Source organism: Acanthochromis polyacanthus, chromosome 7 (genome assembly GCF_021347895.1).
Source record: "Acanthochromis polyacanthus isolate Apoly-LR-REF ecotype Palm Island chromosome 7, KAUST_Apoly_ChrSc, whole genome shotgun sequence".
NCBI lineage: Eukaryota > Metazoa > Chordata > Actinopteri > Pomacentridae > Acanthochromis > Acanthochromis polyacanthus.
In genome coordinates, this window is record NC_067119.1 from 40434604 (window position 1) to 40456499 (window position 21896).

General features: G+C 42.1%; 1 pseudogene; it reads right to left on the reverse strand.

Moving 5' to 3' along the window:
- Window positions 1–2184: 2184 nt before the first annotated feature.
- LOC127534863 (RAF proto-oncogene serine/threonine-protein kinase-like) overlaps window positions 2185–21896 on the reverse strand; it is a 47019-nt pseudogene continuing 27307 nt past the window's right edge.

Below are 21896 nucleotides of genomic sequence, written 5' to 3' on the forward strand. Positions count from 1 at the left end.
GTGTTTCACAAATGACTGCCTGTCTGCAAGTTTCCAACCATTAAAAGAGCACAGCAACAAACACTGAAGCCCTTCATACCGCCACAGCTGTGACACCACAGTACAGATCCACAGTTATTACTAACACAGGTTCCTTACTTTAACCACAACTCACAGTTGCGTAAGGCAGCTTGTTTTAACCAGTTATTATTCATCCACATCTGCTGGAAATGTGTCTGCAGGGTCTAACACCAATCCTGAAGAAGAAGCCTAAAATAAACACCAGTTTCTGCTTTAACATGTCAGTATAAAGGAAACAGGAAGTAGCTGCAGACCAACCGACCAATCACCATGATCAACAGATCGCCCCGCCTCAGAAACACCGATAACTGCAGTTTCTATTCCAACACGCAGCACACAAGCAGAGACGTTCTTGGATGTTCTCTACACATTGATTAGAGTGTCAAAAAACATAACACAGGGTGAAAGTGTTCTCCAACTCCACCTGGAAGAAACGGCACCAGATTTTTACTTTTTAATAGACGGGTGGTTCCGACTATTTTCTTATGTGAGAGTAACCTTACAGCCATGACCTCAGCCAGGGTTTGGACCTCTTTCAATAATTTCATCCGACAGCTACGATTCATTTGACACACGCCTCATTTTTTTACAGAACATTAAACACTTCTCACACCAACCAAGTCCAAATTAGAGCAGCTAATTAGCCAAATTACTCAGTTTTAATACAGTACTAATGCATGGTCAGCAGTGCGTCGACAACAACAGGAAGAAAAACCATCTATGTGGAATCTGATGATATTCTAATGAAACTAGGAAGGAATCAGACTAAAAACATTAGAGAGGTTCATGTTTCTGGAGGCTTGCTGACAGCTGGAAGGTGAAATGTATTCCTGTGTGTCCACTGCGTTTTAGGGCTAGACCCATAAAGATGACACTAATAAGAACTGTACTGAACCAGTCTGGAATAGTCTTGAAAATAAGTTAAGAGTCTCTGCTGGGGAAAAAACCCTTTTGGACAAGAAATGATTATCAGGGTGAACTTGTTTTTACTGGAAAAACTCCTGGGCCAAACAGATCTGTGTGTGGAATAGAGGAAGTCCAAAGTGACGTGACAATAGTTTCACAAACAGAATGATGGGGCAGCGTTCTGGTTTTTAAGTGCTAATTCAGTGAAATCACTTGTGCTTTTCCTATCGATAAGATTTTAAAGACTAAATAAAGGACTCAGTAATATAAATGCCTCTCCCACCCCCCAGACAGCAGAGTGTTGCTCAAACAGTTTGATTTGGATCTACAGTCAGTGTTGCCAGGCCTGCTGAGTCAGCTGCTCATTTTGGCCACTAGATAATTATGAGTTACTGCACCATACTGGGACTGTCCACAGATACATGCTGTGATTCCAAAGACAACTGAGCACCTACTTGAGGACATTTATCCTAATGACTGAGTTTTTCCTAAATGATGTGACAGACCCGTTGTCTCTTTTTCCAGACTTCACTGCTATTCTCTGTGGTCAGAGAGCTTCAACAAGGGAACTATCAGACACGGTGATTTTTAACTAGACCTCTTTGCAAAGTTCCGTGCCTCAAGTTGTCTGTTGCTACTGCAGGCCTTCTAAAGTCTGACTTTCACCTCCTCTGCTGCTCTGTAGGTTTGTCACAGTGGTGTGGAAATATCTGCAAAGTCCCCAATGAGACAAAACATCCACTCCTAAACAAAAACCTTCTAAAGCAGGCATTCCGTTTGCATTCACATCACTAGCTTCACATCTCAGGTCTCCAGTCCCACTCGTGCTGCTGAAAGGGCCACATGACAGCTGAGCGTTTTAAGATGTCAGCTGATCACCAGCAGGCCCAGCTTCACGGCTGTTTGAACCGATTTACATTTCTGGCTATGATCACAGTGGCACTAAAGGGTCTGAAGCAAGACTATTTTACTCCTGAAAATGGGAACAATAATTCTGCAGCGTATGTGCACATCATGTGGCTTTCAGATTTTTCTAGAATCAGCTGCTACATGTTTTTAGTATGACGTTTGCCTCCCAGTAGCTCAGATTGTCAAAAGCAAGCCAACCTGTTCATGGATTTCCTCCGTTGGCCTGATGTCAGACATTTTAACTTACATCTAGATACCCTTCTTTCCCCGGTGGTCAGGTCTTTGTAAAGGGAAAGAAGGCTCCACTATTAGACTAAGAAAGACATGAGTTATTTCTACAGTTTGTTACTGAGCTTTGCTGCAGAGTTAGTTGTGGGTCTCGGCCTGTCAGGCAGCCAGCGGTGGCCTCTCTGAGGCACGGGAATGCTGTGGTTCTGGACAAGGTGACAGCCTCTCCGCTTAGAGGGGCATCAGCCTTGGTGGTGTGGAACAGGAGGGGGTTCAGGTCCTCAGCATGGACGGCCCGGTGCAGCGACGGCTCTGAGCGGCTCCGCTCTATTTTTGGCAGCAGGTCTTGCACCTGCTCAATGGCTACCAGGATCTAATGAAGGACAACAAACGGTAGGAAAACTGTTAACACAAGAGATAAGCAGCATGTTCATTAGAACATTCCCACAATTCACATGTGGGCACTATTAGTATTCAACTGGGTCTGACAACAAAGACATTTCTTTTCAGGAGATCCGCTGCATGGAACAGACATCAGAGTTTCATTTCCATAAGCTTTTAGGAGAACAAATGAAATTTCAGAAGCAAAGACAGCTAAAGAGTAAAACATCACCATCACACACACAAACACACAACGCTTTTGATTTATCTGTATTATTTTCTACCTTAATACTGAAGGATACACATTTTGTTGTTACATCATTCTGTATGAATTATTTTATAACATGATGTCTTCAGTATTAACAGACAACATGTAAAGAATTACATAAAGCCACAGAAGGACTGGATGTGTGTACACACACATAGGTAACCTGCTACCTTGTGTAACATTCACTGACTTGATTTTGTCGCCCTCCCAGTGGTGTTTGTATCAGATAAAACAATGTGGCAGACAGTGCAAACCTCTAATATCTTTTAATACAGCAGCAATCTAAACCTTACTGACCTGTGGAAACAGGGGCCTCTCGTCACGCTTGAACTTCAGGCAGTCGATAATAAGCCTTTTTCATTGACTTAGGTGAGGTACTATACAGCTTACTGAGGTCTGGAGACAAGTAACCGCGTCCAACCATGAAGATTATCTGAGAAACAAAACAAATAGGAGGTAGTTATTGAAAACGAACAGCACTATTCATGTAGAAGAGCGCTAGCACCAACTTAAAGCTAAAGCACAACGGTTAACAATGTTTTCCACCTGGTCAAAAGTCACAATTGGAGACAGCTAGTGAATGTGGGACAGCCAAGACACACTAACCGCTGTCACCTCCTGACTGCTTTACTTAAAACACTTCAGGGTGCAAAGCTGGCATCTACATCAGTAATGAGCTGAACACATGACGAGGCAGGAGGTCTAACAGCAGGGGCTTCTTTCATTCCATTTTCTTTGCATCTATTTATCTCATCTTTCTATCCACTGACATTGTCCCAATTAAGTCTGTAGCCCACATGCAACAACCGTAACACAGCAGCGTTAACGGATAGTAGACGATGCTGGTGTTGGATAGCTTACGATTCCTCATGCTTAGAAAGTGAAGCACATTTATCAGGTTGATTAACTGGAATAATCAGACAGTGCTGTAGAGTGAGTCAGCAGGAATAGTGTCAAAGAACCTGGTCTCTGTTGTTGATATTGGAGTAAGGCAGCGTCCCTGACATCAGCTCAAACAGCACTACTCCGTAGCCGTACACGTCAGACTGGAACGTATACGGGTTACTGTCCTGCATTCGGATCACTTCAGGAGCCTTGGGAGGAGAAAAGGACAACACACAAGACACAAGGCACATTACAGTTTGCACTAATGTTGTCTTAAATGTGGCACAAATATCTTTGTCAGCATATATAATCACAGAACATTTACATGTATGGAAATTAAATCTATCAAAGAAGCACTAAAGAATTAGAAAAGTCAGTTTTTTAGTGAAGTACATGAAAAATGAGATGATCGATATACAGAGATAAAATGCTGTAATTTTCTGTCACTATTTGAGTAATTAAAGACAATTCTTGACACAATCTGGCTTGATATCATCATGTACAGTATGTTATCATGGTAGGCAGATATTAAGAAAGGCATAAAGCCCGGCTCCTCTGATCAAGTCACCAAGCCAGTTACGATGGTTTCAGTTTTGCACCAGCAGTGTGCAGGTCCAAACTTCCCATGGCTGCACTGGTTCAAGTTTCTAATGATCAGCAGGCTGATCTGGAGACACACAGGTATCCTCTGTGGCTGTAGTCCTGGTACAGTAATCACATTGTTTTTAATTAGGACTGGCCCGAATAGTGGTTTCTGGCCTCCGAATATTTGGGCCCTATTAAAGACGAATACCCGGATATTCGTTCCGCCCCGTAACGTCCGACCGGGTGGGGGGGGGGGGGCGTTGGCGGAGATGGCGGAGACGGGCTGAATATTCCGATCCTATCGTGTGGCGGCGGAGACGGCACAAATAGTCGGATCCGTTCGTCTGGTCTCCCGGGTCCACATTTTGCTCTCGTTTAGTCTTTAGTTAAACTGAAGAATTCCCAAACAGCGGAGGTCTTCATCATCTTGTCTTGTGGTTTATGCAACGAAGTGAAGCGTGACTTCAGAGTCGGCAGCCACCCGGCCATTTGAGTGGTGTTTACAACACGAATGGAGGAGCCGAAATGAGCCGAAGAACACGGCGGGATGAGCCAAAATGGGCCGAAGGCGCAGGGAAGAGACGAGCTCCGAATATTTTCGTCTGGGGGAGGAGGGGGTGATCACATAGACATATGTGTATATGTTATAGACATACGTATGTGTATATGTTTATGTGATCACAGGACGAGATGAGCCGATGTGGGCCGAAGGCAGAGGGAAGACAGTAACGCTGCATATTCTTTCTGCCCGGTGACGTCCGACGGTGGGGCGGGGCGGGGGGGGCGAATATTTGGATACCAAAATTAATATCCGGATAGTGCCGTAGCGAACGAATATTCGGATATTCGGGTCCAGCCCTAGTTTTAATACAGCATCACTACAGCGTACCATCCAGAGAATGGATCCACTGGGCTGTTCAACCTGCTGGAGCCGCTCCACCGAGACTTCACCGTGGCCAGGCCAAAGTCACCAATCTTGACAGTCCAGCCCTCATGGAGGAAAATATCTGGCAGCAGAGCTCAGAAAAGTTCTCAACAGACAGCTGCTGTAGGTATTCATGGTTTCAGTTAGCGTAAAATTTTTAAACAATAAATTACAAAAGGTTATAGGGAAGGTGAGGAAACTTCCAGCAGAACAGAATAGAGCAGACACAAGTGGCAGTTTTTACCAGCAAAAACTGAACCACATTGAACTAGTTCATTTCAAATGCTCGGCATAAATGGTCCTGTTATCGGTTTGTACATGTGGGATTATCATCATAGTAGTATGATGATAATCCCTGTGCCGTCTGAAATTGGGGGTTCTACATAAAAAGAGAGCAATGTGTTTCACCCTACAAGCTTAAAGTCACAGTCTTGTTTCAATTCAGCTGCCATAGAGTGAAAATAAGACACATATTTGAGCGACTTCGACTGCTCTGTCTATTAAAAGCCAATGGTTCTTGTTTGTGGTTGAACCTCTAACAGCTATAGAACATGGTGTTTAAATTAGTCATTGTGGTTACTGCTTGAATGTGCAGCTGTCGGTGTTCACAAACCTACGAGGACTTCTGTCACGCAGAACAAAAAAAAGGATACTGTTTGATTTCAGATCTCGATGAATTATGTTCTTTGCATGAAGATAACTGAAAAGAGGGAAAAATATATAAATATTACTGACGTCATCTTTGTTTTTGAAGCACTGTCTGTATACAAGTTTACAAATCACTGCGTTTCACAGGTTTTCAGAGTGCCTCATGCACAATCTGACACCATCAAACCGTCTTCAAAGGCAGGTTTATGTTGAACGACATTCAAACTAATGGAAACAAGTTCTTTCAATGCATGAAAGTAAAAGTGATTTTTGTCACTCTGCAATTCACAATCTACCAAAGTCTGTTCTGACTGTGCAACAAGTGTACTGGAAAAAATGCTTCAACAAAATCAGACTGGACATCCAGAATGTCAAACAAAGTCAACGTTGAGTAAAAGCTAATGGTAAAATGGAATCTTTCAGCAGGTCTTACTCCATGCCCTGTGCCGTCTGCCGGGCCACATCATGTCTCTCTGATACTGTCCGTACACCATAGACTGTATATAAAGATGGACGTAGCATCTGCCTCCAAAATTGAAGCCAACCCGGAAGTGTCAAAAACTTGCAATATCACGCCGTCCGCTAGGGTTGGCTCCAAAAAGCTTTTGCTCCATAGACCCCAATTCATTTTTGGAAAAAATAAAATTTGATAGACTGATTTTCTACAGCTCAGGATTTTTTCCCGTTAGTTTTCATGGTCAAAATGAGAGATCAGGTGGCCGATCGTAAAATAAATCAATACTGAATTTTAAATAAATTGTTAAAGTTGGCGGAGCCAGAGGGCGTGGCTATACTTGATTGACAGTCCCATTGGCTGGTCCTACCCCTAGTTGCTCTCCGGTCCAGCCTGTTTGATGACGCTTTTTACGTCACTGGCTCTAAAAAATCCAAAATGGCGACCAGGAAGTAGCAAAATCCTGGCTTCATTTTCTCAGCGTTGAAACCAACGGGTGACGTCATGGTTAGTTTACATCTGCCGTACACTTGGTTACAGGTTGCAGGCTACTCTTCAAACCTGGAGGAACACAAGCCTGCTGGTTTTCATTTTGTTTAGTCAGAGATTCATGTACACTTGAGATGCAGTTAAATTGTTGGCATAAGAGAAAACAGAGACATGGAACTAGAGGGCCAGCAAATGGTTGATTAGACCTCAAACTTCCACTGTTCCGTTACTCCACAAAATAAAATGCCCTCAGACGAAAAGGTCTTTTTGTCCCCTCTTTCTTTTCAGTTTTTTTGGCCTTTATTATACAGTTTAGTTGAGAGGCAGATAGGAAAATAAGGAGAAGAATGTGGGTTGGGGAGACTATCGCCCCAGTTTATATGTCACACCCTCAACCAGTTCAGCTATCTAGGCATGCTTTTTGCTCATTCTGAGCAGATCTTCTTGCGTACTACTGTGTCCTGTGTGTTGTGTTCCATCTTGCAAAGATACAAATTTTTTTTAAAAAAAGAGACAGTTAATCAAGCATACAAGCTGCTCTGCAGAGCATCTTTTTTCACTGCACTTATCAAAAAATGAAAAATAAAATTGCATATATAATAAAACATATCAGAAATATCCTCTCCGGGACAACATGGTCTTAATTTTCGACACAATGTCAAGAGTATTGACTCAAGGAAGAAGTGGGTCCAATATTGAATGTACTAACAAAATTAGACGTTGCCCACAACTTGACCTATCCACATTAATGTAGCACAGAACCAGCTCCCATCCTCCAATCAACTAATGTCCAACTCAAGGAGTACATTCTTTATTTAACCCCTTAAGCTTCAGTGTACTGCCGGCGGTACACCTACTAATTTGCATAGAAATTTCAAGAATGTCCGACGGCTGCAAACACGATTATACAAACACTATACGCTGATGGAAAGCTTAGATTCTCATGAATCCGCCGGTATAAACCACTTTCAGATGTGATTACCACAGCGGGTGAGAAAAAACATTTGTCCGACAAAAACAAATATTCAACCATCCCTTCTCTATACACGGCTTCAACGCACACAGCACGACTCACATTTCCGGGTTCATTATTACACACAAAAAAAAAGATTCCACAAAAAACGGCCATAATCCAACCTTTTACATCCAGATGACACAAGCCAGTAAACTATTTTGTCCAAAACATGTCCTGAAGTCGGTATAAAATCCCCGAATCGGTCATTTTCAAGGAAATGCACCTCGCGATGCCCGTCCAATATTCCCCGTATTTTTCGTAATTTTTTTTATTTAAAAATAGAATATTAGCGATTTTTTGTACTGAAAACGGCTGGAATTGACTGAAGCTTAAAGGGTTAAAAAAAATGACTGGAGACTGAAAAAGATCACTGATCACTCACAGTGGTGTCGACCAAGATCTTCCTGTGTGGAGTTTGCATGTCCTGTATGTTGTTATTGCTTAAAACGACCACCACTGCCAATCTTCCACAAAGAAGAAGCAGAGTTGATCAGAAAGCACTTTATCAATAACAACACCTGTGCATTATTCACCCAGGCTTTTAAACCATCACCAGCCCTGCCCTCAGCCTCTGCTGACGACCTTGTAAATAGTGTTGAGAACAAAGTGTTGACGATCATTAACTCTGTCGCCCCAGTTAGAACCAAAGTTTTATCAGGAAGGAAGAAGGCATCTTGGAGAAACACTAGTTAAAGCTCAAAAAATAGTTTGCAAACAGGGGACGTGTCAGAAAATCAAACTCCAGCATCATTATGACATCTGCAAAGAGGTTCTATAGGACCTGAAAAATGCAAGACACAACTCACACTGTTCTCTGTAGTCAACAGGCCTACAAACCCAGCAGCGTCAGTCCCACCTGACCTGCTGTCCAAAAAGTCATGAGATGACTTTCAGCTTTTTTCACAAATAAAATAACAATGATAAGACAAACAGAATGTAGCTTCAGTTCAGGCCGATGTACAGTGTTATCTGCTCCTTCTGGTTCTCTGATTAATCTTGCAACATGCTGCCTTGACACTCTGCCTACAGACTTTTTAAAAATGATTTTAATTGTATGCCATGAGATGTATTGCAGATAGTAAATTCGCTTCAGTCAGGGCAGCTTGCTTGTGCCTTGAAAACGGCAGTGATCAATCCAAAAGTCCAATCTGGATGCTTCAGCAATAAGTAACTAAAGACCGATTTCAAATCTTACATTTCCGGGAAAGATCATTGAAAGCGTTGTTTTTTCAACAAATGTATATCTTTTTGGTTCAAAACAATCTCCTTAGTGAATTTCAGTCTGGTTTTTGACCACACCACAGCACTGAGACTGTACTTAGGAAAGTGTTAAATGATATCCGTCGGAATAATGATGCACGTAAAACCACCATCCTGGTATTGCTTGACCTCAGTGCTGCATTTAACACAGTTGATCACATGACACTGATCGACAGACTGGAAAATGTGGATGGGAGTTACTGGCACTGTTCTCAATTGGTTCGAATCTTACTTACAAGATAGGAACTACTTTGTCTCAATCAGTATCTGTAAGACAGAACAAACAAAGATTACATTCCTCAGAGGTCCATTTTTGGGTCTCTCTTATTCAATATCTACATGTTAGCCTTTGCTCAGATAATGCAACATCTATGACCACACTTATGTGGATGGCACACAACTTTTATTTTTCAATGTCATCACATGACTACAGTACTTTACTTGCTTTCAGTAAGTGCATCCATCAACTTCATGCGTGGATGTGTCAAAGTTTTCTCCAGCTTAATGCAGACAAGACTGAAGTGATTGCATTTGGCCCCAAAAATGAAAGGTCAAAGATCCATGCTCACCTTGACTCCATGACACTAAAAGTTGCAAATCAAGCTACAAAGATTGATGTCATTGTTGACACAGATTTGAGTTTTAACAACCACTTGAAAGATGTTACTAAGTCTGCCTATTACCACTTGAAGAGCATTGCTAAAATAAAGGGTTTCCTGTCTAATAAAAACAGATAAACTTGTTCATGCATTCATTTTCAGTAAGTTACATTACTGTAATGGTGCTTTTAGAGACCTTAACAAGAAATCAGTCAAGCAGCTGGAGCTGATCCAGAATGCTGCTGTTGCAAGAGTCCTAACTAACACCAGGAAACTGGATCATATTATACCGGTCCTCAAATCACTACACTGGCTTCCTGTTTGGATAGAGATCAAAATCTCACTCTTGGTCTACAAAGCTCTGAATGGGTTTGGACCAAAATACATCCTGGACTTACTAGCTCCATATGAAGCATCCAGATCCCTTAAGTCATCAAGGACAGGTTTACTATGTGTTCCCAGAATCAGAACCAAAAATAATGAAGCAGCATTCAGATTATTCTGCGCATCAGTAGAACAAACTTTCTGAACACCTGAGGTCTGTGGGCTCTTTTAAATCAGGCCTAAAACCATATTGTTTACAGCAGCTTTCTGCTCAATTTATTTTCTGGACTTTTAATGCATTTTTACTGCTGAATTATGTTTTATCTGTAGGATTTTAATGACTCAATGTCTACTTTTAAATAATTTATATAATTAATTTTAAAGTTCTGTGATGCATTTCTTTGCCATTGTAAAGCACTTCAAATTGCTTTGTGCATGAATTGTGCCATACAAATAAACTTGCCTTGCCTTGCTTTAATGTGCCTGCATAAGTTTCCTCCAACAGTCATGCTGGTTTATGGGGATTCCAAACTTGTCATAGACTCCAACCCCACATGATCCTTTACAGAACAAAGCGCATATATGTAAGCAACCTTGGGTAGCATTTTCAGTGGACAATTGGCTAAAGTGTATTTATACCAATTTTATAATTGGTTTAATGCTAAGAGTTGAACCACACACTGTGCCTTACAATCACATTTCTTGAAGTTTAATTTACAAAAAGTACAAATACAAAAGTACAAGAGCTTCTTACCTCAGGCTCAATTAAATACATAAGCGAAGAAAAAGTATCAGCGGACACTAACCCTGGGCCCTTAAAATAAACTGAGGTCAACGAAACAATATGGAAGAAGTCTGGACTGAACAAACCTGACCTGCTGAATGATGCAAAAGAATTGGTATACACCGATCAGGCTCAGATTTAGGTCTAGGCTGCTGGGGGACCTCTCTTGATACACTGAGTCCTTCTCTAATTACCTTTGTGTTTACTATATATATCATTATACCATTATTGCATTGCATTCACTCTGTTTCTCCCTGTGTCCTTTCTCTGAGTGTCTCTGGTCCCAGAGCTGGATGCTTCAGATCAGCGGTTGCTGTCCCACCAACTAGTCGAGTCTCCATCATGTCCACTGTGGGATGCTACTGCTAACCTTCCTCCAGCCCCCTGCTTCCAGCTGCCCATTTCCACCAATTTACTCTGCATCATCCTTACTATACTTGATAAGCTCATCTGCACACTGTTTGAATTTTACTACCCGCTATATATGTAGTATAACTAATGCCAGAGCCGTACACCGTAAGAGTAAACTTTTGAATCAGTTTCAGTGTTAGCTTGTACTTTGTATGTATCACCTAGCTTATCATGCATGTATTCAATTGTGTGTTATATGTTCCCTGTTCCCCACCCTCCTCTTCTTCCATCTCTCCCACTCCCCCTCCATCTCCCCTTCTTCCTCCACCTCTCTACATCTGCAGGCAGATGCGTCCCCCCATGTAAAAAGTCAGGTTCTGCTCAAGGTTTTTCCCCTGTTAAAAGGGAGTTTCTTCTTGTCACTGTCGCTTTAATGCTTGTTCGGGAGGTTCTGTAAAGCATCTTAAGACAATTTGACCCATAATTGGCACAATATAAATAAAATTGAATTGAATTGAGTTGAACATTATGACCACCTGCCTAATATTGTGTTTGTCCCCTTTTTGCTGCATAAACAGCTCTGACCCGTTGAGGCATGGACTCCAGTAGACCCCTGAAGGTGTGCTGTGATATCTGGCACCAAGATGTTAGCAGCAGATCCTTTAAGTGCTGGAAGTTGTGAAGTGTGGTCTCCATGGATCGGATTTGTTTATCCAGCCCATCCCACAGATGCTCCATTGGATTGAGATCTGGGGAATTTGGAGGCCAAGACAACACCTCAAACGGGTTGTTGTACTCCTCAAACCATTCCTGAACCATTTTTGCCTTGTTGCACTGCACACTCTGCTGCTGAACGAGGCTGCAGTCATCAGAGAATACCATTTCCATGGAAGGGTGAACATGGTCTGCAACAATGCCAAGGTAGGTGGTACGTGTCAAAGTAACATCCACATAGATGGCAGGACCCAAGGCTTCCTAGCAGAACATCACCTAAACCATCACACTGCCTCCACTGTCTTACCATCTTCCCAGAGTGCATCTGTTGTGACTCTGTCTGCCTGCTAAGGGCAGGTGATGATAAGGAAGCTTACATAGTCAAAAAATCCATTCAGGATCAAAATTAGAGTCTTGCAAAAGTTTTCAAGAAAGAGTCTTTAAGCAGCCTTCAGAGTCTGATGCGAGTAATGTTCATTCAATACAGAGGCTGTTATGCACACACACACACACACACACACACACACACACACACACACACACACACACACACACACACACACATTTGTACTTCTATCTTAGTGAGGACATCCATAGGCGTAATGCATTTCCTAGAGCCTTACCCTAACCTTAACCATCACAACTGATTGCCTAAACTTAATCCTTACCCTAACCCTAACCAAACCTCAATTCATACCTGTTCTCTAAAAACAAATCTTCACCCTCAAACATGGCTGTTTCAAAGTGAGGACCAGCCAAAATGTCCTCACTTTGTAAAAATGTCCTCACTTTGATAGTTAAATGCAGAAAATGGTACTCACCATGTAGCAAGTACAAGAACACACACACACACACACACAACTGCACTCTTGCACAATATATATTGCACTTAAAGATCTACCTCATTATTTATGACACTGAGATTTTTTTCTAGTTTTGTATTGTTTTTTTTAAGTTCTATCCTTTATATAATGTCTCATTATTATTGCTCAGCCTTCACTGTTTTCACTGCACTGACTTTATATGACAAATAAAAACTCTTGTGTCTTGAATTGCTGCATCTATCAGATGTAATCCATTAGAGGAAATGTGACAGATTTACTTGTTCATTTGAGCCAGAAAGCTCAACTGTGTTCAGAATATGAATCCAGTGAGCCTCTCTGCAGAGCACAGAGTTCGACACTTCAAGAAAAATATGTTTTTTTATCTGCTCCTATACAACAGAGTCATGATTAGCCTGTGAATAATGTCAATCAGTGGTTTTATCCACGTTTTGTGTGCCATCTTGTTCTGCAGTTATTTAAAGCTCTTCCAGCTTGATAAAAAAAATAAACCAGTTCATGGAGACACGAATGAGGCAACATGTGTGCTGCAAGGATTTTATGGTTAAATACAGTCTCTGCCATTTTAAAATCCAATTGTACTCAGTCATGGTGTGGTCAAGTCGGGTTTTAAGCAAGCCTTGGCCTTATGTGTCCTTAAATGAAAATAAGTCTACTGAATTCTACGTAATGAGACTTTATGAAGAGAACTGCTGTTGCATGAATACTCAAAATCAGCTAGTACCATGAAATCAGGTCTCTGCGTTGAGAAGAACAGCTGAAGGAGTGTATCCCAAACTAATGAATGAAACACAGAAAGTGTCTCATTAAGCTGCTGCAGGGTTGAACATTATTTAACCAAAACATACTTCCTCGTTGGAGACTGTTTAACGTGACAATAGCTGTTTAGTCTAGTGACTTGGAAGGCAAACCCATATAATTCCTGCATTTTTTCCCACATAGTATCTCCTCATCGCCTGTGGATTAGGGTTTGTCATCCTGGGAGATGATTCAAAGGGATAAAAAAATTAATTACACAGTTTAACTTTGCATTGATTTTCTGTGACATTTTCTTCTAAGATGACAAGTGGAAATAAACCACCTCATCTACCTGTGTATGGAAGCATTTATCCAGGACTATCCTTTAATTTGTCACTGGTCCATAGATCACAAAGCATTGTGGTCAATTTCTGTGGCCTACAATGACACAAAAAAATGGTAAAAATTCGACATGGACCATATTCAAAGGGTCAAGTCTTTGAGCATCTTTCTCCCTTATTTCATTCCTCTCTGGCCATATCGTATGGAATGTATTTTCATTAACCCTGCTTTAGGGAAACTGTATTTTCTCTCGAGCTCTCTGCTGTACCTTTGTGGCTCTTCTTGGCCGTGTTTCTTGGTGTGATGTATGGTGCTACTACATGTATTAGAAAGTGTCAAGGTGAAGTGATGGAGGGTAGGTTTAGATAATTAATAAAACAGGATCCGGATTAAGAGCTGCTGACACTGGAGGCAAGGAAAGGACATATTAGTTAACCCTGTGTTCACAAAACACTGTGGGGCTGCAACATTCATCCTGTACTATGGACATGAACTCATACACTAAAAATATACTTTTATGTCAAAAAACATGCCACATAAGATGTGTTTTCCTGAGCAGTAGTCTTGACTAATGGAAAGATGTTTGCATTCTACAAATTTGTTTTGCGGAACTTGACAAGCGCTTGTCTGTGTATTTTGAATGCCTTTGGTGAAAACAGGTTTTATCCTGTAGCTGTAATATGTAGTTTCTCTGTGTCTCTTAGACCAGTAAAGAGATTAGACAATGACATGGCATGACATGATACAATACAATACGATAATAGTAATAATGCCTTAAATTTATAATGCACTTTACATACAGAATCTCAAAGTGCTACAATAGGGAAAGAAAATACATTTTTAAAACGTTTCAAAAACAATAGCAACATGTTAGAACTTGAATAAAAACGTCTTTAGCCCTTTCCTAAATGACTCCAAGGACTGTGGGGCCCTCAGTGGTGGTGGTAATGCGTTCCACAGTTCAGGAGCAGCTGTCTGGAACGCTGTGTCGCCCATTATTCTCAGGTTTGATCTTAGAGTGAACAGAAGGTTGGTACTGGTGGATCGAAGTTGTCTGGAAATGGAGAGAAGGGTTATGAGTTCTGAGAGATAGTCCGGGGCATGTGCATGAATCCACTGGTAGGCAAGCAAACAGACTTTGTATTGGATGCGTTTTGAGTTTTGAAGCCAGTGAAGGTTACGGAGAACAAGTGTAATGTGGGTGTGTTTGGACATCCTTGTCAGGACCCTGGCAGCGGTGTTTTGCACATGTTGAAGCTTTTGGAGGCTTTTTGCTGGGATCCCGAAGAAGAGGGCATCGCAGTAGTCCAGCCTGGAGGACACAAAGGCATGACTCAGCTTCTCAGTGTCAGAAGGGGGAAGAGTAAGATGAAGTTTTGAAATGTTTTTAAATGAAAAAATGAGATTTTACAGAGATTTTGTATGTGGTGTTCAAATGACAAGTGTGGGTCAAAGATGACTCCCAAATTTCAGAGAGAGGAAGAGAGAGGAATGGAAAAATCAGACAGTGAGATAGCAGAGATGGGAGAGGATTTGAGCTGTTGAGGGGTCCTTATGAGGATGGCTTCAGTCTTAGAAGCATTCAGTTGCAGGAAGTTTTCTGCTAACCATGCCTTTGTCTCCTCCAGGCAGGCTATCAGGGTTGATGGTGCTGAAGTAGAAGTGGGGTCAGTGTGCAGGTAGAGCTGAGTATCATCTGCATAGCAATGAAAGGACATTCCATGCTTGCCGATGATGTGGCCTAGGGGGAGCATATAGATGTTGAAGAGGGTGGGGCCAAGGACAGACCCCTGAGGGACCCCACAGGTGACAAAGTGGGGCCTTGACTTGGCATCCCCCAGGACCACATACTCAGCTCTACTTGCCAGGAATGATTTGAACCAGTCTAGCACAGTACCAGACAGACCACTATTGCATTGCAGTCGGTAGAGAAGGATGTTGTGATCAACTGTGTCAAAGACAGCTGGTAAGTCCAGAAGAATGAGACGTGATGGACAACCCTGGTCAGAGGCCACCAAAAGGTCATTGGTGACCCTGACCGGGGCTGTCTCAGTATGGGCTAAACGGAAACCGGACTGGAATTTCTCCTATAGAGAGCATGTGGATAAATGATCGTGGAGCTGGCCAGCTACAACCTTCTCCAGAACCTTCGAAAGGAATGGAAGGTTTGAGATAGGTCTGTAGCTGAGCAGGTTCTCAGGTTTAAGGTTGTGTTTTTTCAGATGTGGTTTGATCAGAGCCATTTTGTGAGTGGATGGGACATGACCAGAGCGGAGTGAACAGTTTGTAGTTGAGGTAATGAGGGGGCTGAGTGCTGAAGTGTTGCATTTTATCAGAAAGGTAGAGAGTGGGTCTAGAGCACAGGTTGATGGTTTAATTTGACGAAGCATTGATTCAATCTCCTGCCCCTCCACCTCCTCAAAATCTGCAAAGCTGTGGTCAGAAATAACAGATCCCCCCCACCTCCCACCTCCGAGGCTCCGACATGATGCGATGTGACACGGCACGATACATGTCTATGACGTGACATGATACGGTACAGTACAATACGCTACGATGCGATACAATACGATGCAATGCGATACGACAGGACACAAAATGGTACGATACAATATTTTATTCTCATTCACAGCATGGAACATGGGGAACAAAATACAGCTCTTATACCTCGGTCCAAGTACAAACAACAAAAATCATCACATAACTAATAAGATAACTAGTAGCTTACTGACCTGAAGAAAATAAAAGTTGATATAAAACTAATAAAAACCTATGTTGTAGTGCTCACCCTGATATTTAGCATCGTTCACATTAGTGGGAAACACACCTGGTTAAATACAACAGAATCACCCCTTAAGACTATTAGATGACTTGTGTTCATTCATAGCTTCTTTGTGCTGCTACAAAAGGTTTACAAAGATAAACAGTTTTGCTGCACTAAATTATGTCATGTTTTCTGACTTTCCCCTCCTCTTAAAATTGCTAGTTTTATCTCAAACAAAAAGCTTAAATAACAGAATCAGAACTCAGAACATCATCTTTTTAGTGGTTACAAGGTAAAAAGAGCTGCTAATTACTCTCCGACATACATTGTCTTTGTTTCTTCTTTTTTGAGTGAAAAATGAGAAGCAGGAGTGCACTACATGCTGAAGTTCTCAGCATTTAATCAGGTTCTTATAAGAACATATCCCTCAGCTATTTGTTCTCACATGTACACACACACACCGACACACACATCCATCTTTGTTCTTTGTTATTTTGTTTCTTCCCATTTAGCTATTGAGGATATCTTCTGTTTGATGTAATGAAAAGCTTGTTGTGTTTCTCTTGTTGTGCATGTATGTGCATGTGTATGTGTGTGTGTGTTTGTGTGAGAAAGACTGTGTGTTTGTTCATTTTGTGTATTTTTAAAATGAACTTCTTGCCTTCGGGGAGAGGTAGCCTGCTGACAGAGATTAGTTTACATCATCCCCTTTTCAATCTTCTCTCTGTTTCTGTAGCACTGTATTCTCTGTTGCAACACACACATACACACACGATTATAACACACACACACACACACACACACACACTGGTAAACATACAGATGGAAAGACGTGACAGATAGAGTGGGATTTACTATAGATTTTTCCATTCATATGTTTGTGTCATCTCCTGCTCTTGTTAGAGCGTAAAAAGATGAAATCCTTCCGTTAAGAATTTTATGCCTCTGGAGTAAAAAAATAAAATAAAATAAAAACCTGTTGGAGGAGGAAGATCACAACTGGAAGGATGGGAATGGAAGATAAATGGGGAGAAGAAAGGTTTTTACATAGACCCAACGAACTTCTGTGTGTGCCATTTGTTTAAAAAGCCAATTTGTGGAAACAGTTTGGAGATGGTAGCAACACACCTGATTTAACCTCTCCTGCAACCTGTTCTTTCACCTTTGCCACGCTACCGGTGCCTCCATGCCTCACATATGGATTGCTATTGAAATATTAATGAGCTTGGCGAAAACACAAACAGACGGATTTAATTTGTAGAGGAGCTGTCAAGAGCCATTGATCTGCGATTACCTGATTCATCACCCGATACTGATGGGGGTTTTTTTATGATTGCATAAACACTAATAACAAAAGCATTACATAATCATCAAAACCTTACACTCAAGGAGCAAAACATTGGACCACATTTTCACCACTATAAACACAAAGTCAGCCTCACACTTTTTGCAAAACAATACACACAGTAATTTATGAAACACTAAACACGTGTATACATTAGACACAGAAGTATATCATGATGTCACTTCCTTGCAATTCCAAAGCACTGACTCACAAATCACCACACCCATGAGCCAGTTGGTTAAACACACACATCAGGTGCGCAAACACATGATTGCTTTATTGTAGACGCACCAATCAGGTTTGAGCACTGTAAAACCACCATCATGCCAATATGAGCCCTTACAACACAAATCTCATTCTCACATTTTTGGACCGATTGCACAACCTCGTCACAGTGATTATCCACTGACAATCCATTCCACTGCTCAGCTCTGGTCCAGAACTGGTTTCAACACCATCTACAGTTTGCAGTACTGTACCTTCAACCATATTCTCCATTTCTAAACTCTATCCAAGAATTGTTCTCGGCATAGCGGTGGAAGGTTTACGATCTCTGGCCCCAGGCTCAGGTGCCCCTCATTCAGGCCATGGAAGAGGCTTCTGAGAAAATTGACGCCGCTGCTGTGCAAGGATGGATCCATCATTCAAGGCGGTTCTTCCCATGTTGTCTTGCTAATGAGGATATTACCTGCGATGTTGATGAAATTCTCTGGCCAGATCCAGCTAGGCAAAGAGATGTGTAGTATTTAATTTATTTTCTTCAGATTTCTTTTTGTTCTATACTTTTATTTTACAGTACTTTTAATTTGTACTGGTAGTACAATATTTTTATTAGTCTATTTTCTGGGTTTACAGTGTTGGGGCATGTTTTGTTGTGATTGTCTATGTTGACGGATTTTGGTTATATAAAGAGAAATAAATCATGTTTTCAATAGTCTGCAGCATTGATCTTGTGTTGTGTTTGGTGAATTTACCATTTTGAATATTTGTACTTTCTCCATGGTACTTCACTTACAGTAATCTAAACACTGAGAGGTAGAATTGCTAAAAGTGTTTTAAGTTAAACACGGCAGTGTGTAGAAGTTTAGGAGCAGGGTTCAAGTTGTTCTATCATGGTGTAGATAGGAAGATAAATGGAGTAGGAGTTATCTTAAAGGAAGAGTTTGTTAGGAATGTCCTGGAGGTAAAAAGAGTGTGTGTCAGATCGAGCGATGAGCCTGAAGCTAGAAATTGAAGGTATGATGTTCAATGTTGTTAGTGGGTATGCTCCACAGGTAGGATGTGAGCTGGAGGAGAAGGAGAAATTCTGGTTGGACCTTGATGAAGTGATGCAGAGCATCCCTAGAAGTGAGAGAGTTGTCATTGGTGCAGACTTCAATGGACATGTTGATGCAGGAAACAGAGATGATGAGGAGGTCATGGGCAGGTTTGGTATCCAGGAGAGGAACGCAGAAGGACAGATGGTGGTTGACTTTGCAAAAAGGATGGAAATGGCTGTAGTGAATACTTTCTTCCAGAAGAGGCCGGAACATAGGGTGACCTATAAGAGTGGAGGTAGGAGCACACAGGTAGACTACATCTTGTGTAGACAGTGTAATCTGAAGACGATCAGTGACTGCAAAGTAGTGGTAGATGAGCATGTAGCCAGACAGCATAGGATGGTAGTGTGTAGGATGACCCTGGTGGTGAAGAAGATGAAGAGGGCAAAGGCAGAGCAGAGGACCAAATGGTGGAAGCTGAAAAAGGAAGAGTGTTGTATGACTTTCAGGAAAGAGTTGAGGCAGGCTTTGGATGGTCAGGAGGTGCTTCCAGATGACTGGACAACTACAGCAAATGTGATCAGGGAGACAGGTCGGAGAGTACTTGGTGTGTCATCTGGAAGGAAAGGAGATAAGGAGACTTGGTGGTGGAATGAGGAGGTGCAGGAGTGGATCCAGAGAAAGAGGTTAGCTAAGAAGAAGTGGGACACTGAGAGGACTGAAGAGAGTAGACAGGAGTACAGGGAGATGCAGCATAAGGTGAAAGTAGAGGTGGCAAAGGCCAAACAAGGGGCTTACGATGACTTGTATGCTAGGTTGGACAGTAAGGAGGGAGAAGCTGACCTGTACAGGTTGGCAAGGCAGAGAAACAGAGATGGGAAAGACGTGCAGCAGGTTAGGGTGATAAAGGATAAGGATGGAAGTGTGTTGACAGGTGCCAATAGTGTGATGGGAAGATAGAAAGAGTACTTTGAAGAGTTGATGAACGAGGAAAATGAGAGAGAAGGAAGAGTAGAAGAGGTGACTGTTGTGGACCAGGAAGTAGCAAAGATTAGTAAGGATGAAGTGAGGAGGGCATTGAAGAGGATGAAGAGTGGAAAGGCACTTGGTCCTGATGATATACCTGTGGAGGTATGGAAGTGTCTCGGAGAGGTAGCAGTAGAGTTTCTGACTGGGTTCTTCAACCGGATCTTTGATAGTGAGAAGATGCCCGAGGAATGGAGAAGTGTGCTGGTGCCCATCTTTAAGAACAAGGGAGATGTGCAGAGTTGTGGCAACTACAGAGGAATAAAGCTGATGAGCCACACGATGAAGCTATGGGAAAGAGTAGTTGAAGCTAGACTAAGGGCAGAGGTGAACATCTGTGAGCAGCAGTATGGTTTCATGCCAAGAAAGAGTACAACAGATGCAATATTTGCTTTGAGGATGTTGATAGAGAAGTACAGAGAAGGTCAGAAGGAGCTGCATTGTGTCTTTGTAGATCTGGAGAAAGCTTATGACAGGGTGCCCAGAGAGGAACTGTGGTTTTGTATGAGGAAGTCTGGAGTGGCAGAGAAGTATGTTAGAGTGGTGCAGGACATGTATGAGGACTGTAAGACAGTGGTGAGGTGTGCTGTAGGTGTGACAGAGGAGTTCAAGGTGGAGGTGGGACTACATCAGGGATCAGCTCTGAGCCCCTTCTTGTTTGCTATGGTGATGGACAGGATGACAGACGAGGTTAGACAGGAGTCTCCATGGACTATGATGTTTGCAGATGACATTGTGATCTGTAGTGAGAGCAGGGAACAGTTGGAGGAGAAGCTAGAGGCATGGAGGTTTGCCCTGGAAAGGAGAGGAATGAAAGTTAGCCACAGCCAGACGGAGTATCTGTGTGTGAATGAGAGGGACCCAAGCGGAAGAGTGAGGTTACAGGGAGAAGAGATCAAGAAGGTGGAGGATTTTAAGTACTTAGGGTCAACAGTCCAGAGCAATGGAAAGTGTGGAAAAGAGGTGAAGAAGCGTGTACAGGCAGGCTGGAACGGCTGGAGAAAAGTGTTAGGTGTGATGTGTGATAGAAGAGTTTCAGCAAAAATGAAAGGAAAGGTTTACAAAACTGTGGTGAGACCAGCCATGTTGTTTGGTCTGGAGACAGTGTCCCTGAGGAAAAGACAGGAGGCAGAGCTGGAGGTAGCAGAACTGAAGATGCTGAGGTTCTCTTTGGGAGTGACCAGGATGGATAGGATCAGGAATGAGTACATCAGAGGGACAGCACATGTTAGAGGCTTTGGAGATAAAGTCAGAGAGGCCAGACTGAGATGGTTCGGACATGTCCAGAGGAGAGAGAGTGAATATATTGGTAGAAGGATGCTGAGTTTCCCACTGCCAGGCAGGAGGCCTAGAGGAAGACCAAAGAGGAGGTTTATGGATGTGGTTAAAGAGGACATGAAGGTAGTTGGTGTGAGAGAAGAGGATGCAGCAGACAGGGTTAGATGGAGGCAATTGATTCGCTGTGGCGACCCCTGAAGGGAAAAGCCGAAAGGAAAAAAAGAAGAAGAAGGAAATGATACGTCAACTGAGCAGCCTTGGCGGAGTACTGCGCTCTCTGAGTGCTTTTCTAGTTCACAAGAGTGTTTCACTTTGCACAGGATCTGAGGTGTTCTTCATATTGTGTGTGTGGTTGCGTTAATTTGTGTGTAGTGCCTTTAAATTCCAAGCCCTGTTTTCAAACTCATGCTTAAGCAATCATAAAAAACTGTAGTAAGACATGAGCTCCCCTCAAAATATGATCCATCAAACTTTGAGGCATTTTTAAAATGTTTGTTATTTTTGATGTCTTAAATGG